This window comes from Oncorhynchus masou, chromosome 27 (assembly GCF_036934945.1).
Source record: "Oncorhynchus masou masou isolate Uvic2021 chromosome 27, UVic_Omas_1.1, whole genome shotgun sequence".
Taxonomy (NCBI): Eukaryota; Metazoa; Chordata; class Actinopteri; order Salmoniformes; family Salmonidae; genus Oncorhynchus; species Oncorhynchus masou.
In genome coordinates this window covers 39461954-39467953 of record NC_088238.1, presented here as the reverse complement: position 1 = coordinate 39467953, position 6000 = coordinate 39461954, and the positions used below count along the sequence as shown (strand labels likewise).

The following is a 6000-nucleotide window of genomic DNA, read 5'->3' as shown; positions in this document are numbered from 1 at the left end:
AATGGTGCCGCTGTAGAACTTGTTGAGCATCTGAGGGCACATGCCAAATCTTTTCAGCCTTCTGAGGGGGTAGAGGCGTTCTTGTGCCCTCTTCACGACTGTGTTGGTGTGTGTTGACCATGATAGATCCTTAGTGAAGTGGACACCGAGGAACTTTGAAGGTCTCGACCCGCTCCACTACAGCCCTGTTGTGTATCGGGGCGTGCTCAAGCCCTCCGTTTCCTGTAGTCCATGATCAGCTTCTCTGTCTTGCTGACATTGAGGGAGAGGTTGTCGTCTCTGACCTCCTCCCTATAGGCTGTTTCGTCATCGTCAGTTATCAGGCCTACTGCCGTCTTGTTATTACTTATAGTGTGTCATGTCAATAAAGCAATTCGACTTTGAAAGAGAAACACAAATATAAGAACATCATATCAGCCTACATACCTAGTGTGGTCAGTGTACTGGCAAGTGTATTGGCAAGCGAACCCTTGTTGATCCATGAAGAATAGATGCGTATGGGATAGCTGCGTTTCTTCTCGCGAGAGTTTCTTTGAGTAGCCTACCCCTTTTCCTTTTTTCCCCCATTCGTGGAAGAGCTTTATCAGTGGCAGTCTCCCCCTGTCGTCATAACAGCATAGTACGGCTCTGACACCACCTCCACTCAATACCGAGAGAGAGGGGCACAATAAACAGAAGACATCTGTGTCTGACATCGAGGCAGCGAAGACCGTAATTTAAACCGCGCGTCTTCGCTCCCCAACTAGAAACCCTCCTCACCCCATGAACGGTGCCGGTGACTCGGGGTTTAACGTCCTCTAAAGACGGTGACAGGGCGAGGAGGGAACGTTGCCTTCCGGGGGATTCAGCGAAGCAGCAGCTGAAGCAGGGTTGATTTGGTTTTGACCACTGCAGGACCCACCACTAACTAGCTGGGTAAGGGTAAACGCACAGCATGAACCCAGCCACGCGCTCCGCTCCTCTCGAGCTCCGTCCTTGCGTGCATCAGCAGACTGCTGTGTCTGTCCTTTTATAGAAATTTAGCTCGAAATGTCTCGATCTAGTCCCGTGCCTCTGTCAGTCCCGTCAGTGAGTGGAATGGACTTGGAACATTCGAATCGGGATATGAATTCAATTCACCCAGGCATCATGACCATGCAATTGGACATGGTGAGGTATAGTGGTTGACGGTGCGTATATCTGTGGTGGTGGTGGTGGGGTACAGACTACTGTGCTGATGCTGTTGCGTGTGTGACGCGCCTTCCATGGCGAGACCACTGAGCGAGACGCATGTGTGTTTGTTGGTGTTCCTCGCCTCGCGCACATCTGTTTGGTTGGGGACCGCAGAAGGTAGCCGATGTCTCGTATATCGTGTTTTTAATAGATTTCATAGACAGTACAGTGGACGACGTGGTGTTTACACGAACACAGACGCTGCATTGGAAACGCAACAAATTATGAGCTAGCGTTATTATTATGGTCCAAATAAAATTGTTGCAAATCGGATGAAACCAGTTTGTTGAGAGACATGGCATTTGTAGGCCTAATCAGTGTTTATTATAGGTCTATTATTAATGTTAATAATAATGTATTATTATTGTTATTATTATTATTATTATTATTGCACTTGCATTATTACACGACTATGGCAGCCAATTTCATAGCCTAGACCTAGTATCCTGATTGCTGTGATCCTGTGCCATGTTGGACAGATCAACACACACAGATAGCGAGAGAGAGATTTCCTGAACTGGCCATGTCACAAATGTCTGAGGTCTGTTTACTTCAGCTGGCTGTTTGGGTTATAGCTTGATAACCGTTACCAGAGCCATCGTGTGTGTGTGTGTGTGCGCGCGCGCGTGCGTGCGTGTGTGCGAGCGAGCGAGAGAGAGAGAGAGATGCTCTCTCCTTGATGTTGCATAACGACTGTCTGTGGCACTGCTGTCAAAATAAGATGGCATGGTTTACTGCCATAATGCCATATCATCTTCAGACTAGACTATACATCTAGTCTACCTATGTGCCGGGAATCATGTAGCCTTATTACTAGATAATGTATAGGGCAATTCCACAATAATGGAATTAGGCTTTGACTCAGATTTTTCACTTTAAAATGTATGCCAAACAAAAACCAATGATTTCAAATTAGAACAAACCATACAACTCTATGCACCAGTACTACTTTGAAACATTTCCACTGAAACATTTGCACAAACAAATTTAGTGGAAGAACTGTGCAAACTTTGGTAACGGAATTACGGTAAAATCTCCCTCAGGATTCTATGCGACTACATTTTCCAAAAACTTTGTTAAAAATCTGCTCCGAATTAAGATTCAAAGATGTTTTTTATTATTATTTTATTTAACTAGGCAAGTCAGTTAGGAACAAATTCTTAAATAGAATGATAGTCTAGGAACAGTGGGTCAACTGCCTTGTTCAGATTGACAGATTGTTACCTTGTCAGGTCAGGGATTTGATCTAGCAACCTTCCGGTTACTGGCCCAATGCTCTAACCACTACGCTACCTGCCGCCCCAATTCAAAGATGTCTGCCGAAAGAATGGGGTGTCAGCTATGACATGGCACCTTGAGTTTGAAAAAATCTAATTTGGTTACTGAACTACAGTAAGTGAAGTGGCTTTACACCTGGTGACAGAATTATGGAAATGGATTACATCATGGGTCCCGGATCTGTACTATACAGTAATGCATAATCATGTTTCACAAGTTTGGACATGGTGCAATACAATGCAGTGCAGTACAATACAGCACAGCAGAGTAGGGTAGGGTAGAGTTCAGTACAGTGCAGTAGAAGAGTAGAGTATAGTAGAGGATAGCAGTATAGTAGAGTACAATACAATATACTGTACTCTACTGTACTATGCCACATTTTCTTTACTCTACTTTATTGTACTGTACTGTACCACTGTATTGTCTTGTACTGTTCTTGACTGAGCTCTACTCACTGTACTGTACTGTGCTGCCCAAACTTGTGAAACATACAGTACCAGTCAAAAGTTTGGACACACCTACTCATTCAAGGACTTTTCTTTCTTTTTAATATTTTCTACGTTGTATAATAATAGTTAAGACATCAAAACAATGAAATAACACATGGAATAATGTTGTAACCCAAAAAAGTGTTTAACAAATCAAAATCTATTTTATATTTGAGATTCAAAGTAGCCACCCTTTGCCTTGATGACAGCTTTGCACACTCTTGGCATTCTCTCAACCAGCTTTTCCAACCGTCTTGAAGGAGTTCGCACATATGCTAAGTACTTGTTGGCTGCTTTTCCTTCACTCTGCGGTCCAACTCAACCCAAACGATCTCAATCGAGTTGAGGTCGGGTGATTGTGAAGGTCAGGTCATCTGATGCAGCACCATCACTCTCCTTCTTGGTCAAATAGCCCTTACACAACCTGGAGGTGTATTATGGGTCATTCTCCTGTTGAAGAACAAATGATAGTCCCACTAAGCACAAACCAGATGGGTTGGCGTATCGCTGCAGAATGCTGTGGTAGCCATGCTGGTTAAGTGTGCCTTGAATTCTAAATAAATCACTGACAGTATGACCAGCAAAGCACCATCACACCTCCTCCTCCATGCTTCACGGTGGGAACTACACATGCAGAGGTCATCCAAAGGACAGATTTCCACAGGTCTAATGTCCATTGCTCGTGTTTCTTGGCCCAAGCAAGTCTCTTCATCTTATTGGTGTCCTTTAGAAGTGGTTTCTTTGCAGAAATTCAACCATGAAGGCCTGATTCACGCAGTCTCCTCTGAACAGTTGATGTTGAGATGTGTCTGTAACTTGAACTCTGTGAAGCATTTATTTGGGCTGCCGTCTGAGGTGCAGTTAACTCTAATGAACTTGTCCTCTGCAGCAGAGGCAACTCTGGGTCTTCTTTTCCTGTGGCGGTCCTGATGAGAGCCAGTTTCATCAGCGCTTGATGGTTTTTGTGACTGCACTTGAAGAAACTTTCAAGTTTTTCGGATTGACTGACCGTCATGTCTTAAGTAATGATGGACTGTTGTTTCTCTTTGCTTATTTGAGATGCCATAATATGGATTTGGTCTTTTACCAAATAGGGATATCTTCTGTATACCACCCCTACCTTGTCACAACACAACTGATTGGCTCATACGCATTAAGACGGAAAGGAATTCCACATATTAATTTTTAACAAGGCACACCTGTTAATTAAAATGCATTCCAAGTGACTACCTCATGAAATTGGTTGAGAAAATGCCTCATGAAGCTGGTTGAGAGAATGCCAAGAGTGTGCAAAGCTGTCATCAAGGCTACTTTGAAGAATATAAAATCTAAAATATATTTTGATTTGCTTAACACCTTTCTGGTTACTACATGATTCCATATGTGTTATTCCATAGTTTTGATGCCTTTCTACAATGTAGAAAATAGTAAAGAAAAACCCATTAATTAGTATAGTGGCTTGCAAAAGTATTCACCCCCCTTGGCATTTTCCTATTTTGTTGCCTTACAACCTTTTTTTTGGAGTTTGTATCATTTGATTTACACAACATGCCTACCACTTTGAGGATGCAAAATATTTTTTTATTGTGAAACAAACAAGAAGTAAGACAAAAAAAATTAAAACTTGAGCATGCATAACTATTCACCCCCCAAAGTTAATACTTTGTAGAGCTTTATTTTTGAAGCAATTACAGCTGCAAGTATCTTGGGGTATGTCTCTACAAGCTTGGCACATCTAACAGCTTGGCACATCTAACAGCCACTGCCTGTTCAACCCGTTCTCATCCAGAAGGCGAGGTCAGTACAGGTGCATCAAAGCTGGGACCGAGAGACTGAAAAACAGCTTCTATCTCAAGGCCATCAGATTGTTAAACAGCCATCACTAACATTGAGTGGCTGCTACCAACATACTGACTCAAATCTCTAGCCACTTTAATAATAAAAAATTGGATGCAATAAATGTATCACTAGTCACTTTAAACAATGCCACTTTATATAATGTTTACATACCCTAAATGACTTCTCATATGTATATACTGTACTCTATACCATCTACTGAATCTTGCCTATGCCGCACGGCCATCGCTCATCCATATATTTACATGTACATATTCTTATTCATTCCTTTACACTTGTGTGTATAAGGTAGCTATTGTGAAAATGTTAGATTACTTGTTAGATATTACTGCACAGTCGGAACTAGAAGCACAAGCATTTCACTACACTCGCATTAACATCTGCTAACCATGTGTATGTGACCAATAAAATTTGATTTGATTTGGTGTACAGCAATCTTTAAGTCATACCACAGATTCTTAATTGGATTGAGGTCTGAGCTTTGACTAGGCCATTCCAAGACATTTAAATGTTTCCCCTTAAACCACTCGAGAGTTGCTTTAGCAGTATACTTAGGGACATTGTCCTGCTGAAAAGTGTACCTCCGGCCCAGTCTCAAATCTATGGAAGACTGAAACAAGTTTCCCTCAAGAATTTCCCTGTATTTAGCGCCATCCATCATCCCTTCAATTCTGCCCAGTTTCCCAGTCCCTGCCGATGAAAAACATCCCTGCCACCACCATGCTTCACTGTGGGGATGGTGTTCTCAGGGTGATGAGAGGTGTTGTGTTTGCGCCAGACATAGCGTTTTCCTTGATGGCCAAAAAGCTCAATTTTAGTCTCATCTGACCAGAGTACCTTCTTCCATATGTTTGGGGAGTCTCCCACAGGCCTTTCAGAAAACACCAAATGTGTTTGCTTATTATTTTCTTTAAGCAATGGCTTTTTCTGGCCACTCTTCCGTAAAGCCCAGTTCTGTGGAGTGGACGGCTTAAAGTGGTCCAATGGTCAGATACTCCAATCTCCACTGTGGAGTTTTGCAGCCTCTTTGTTGCCTCTCTGATTAATGCCCTCCTTGCCTGGTCTGTGTGTTTTGGTGTGTGGCCCTCTCTTGGCAGGTTTGTTGTGGTGTAATATTCTTTACATTTTTTAATAATGGATTTAATGGTGCTCCGTGGGATGTTCA

General features: G+C 42.6%; 1 protein-coding gene across 2 annotated transcripts in view; it reads left to right on the top strand.

The window, feature by feature from the left end:
• Positions 1-591: 591 nt before the first annotated feature.
• Positions 592-6000, top strand: part of ache (acetylcholinesterase (Yt blood group)) — a 35225-nt gene continuing 29816 nt past the window's right edge. The window contains exon 1 of one of the 2 annotated variants that reach the window (XM_064940171.1): positions 592-915. The gene's annotated coding sequence lies outside the window, so the exon portion shown is untranslated. The other variant, XM_064940172.1, reaches the window with a different exon arrangement.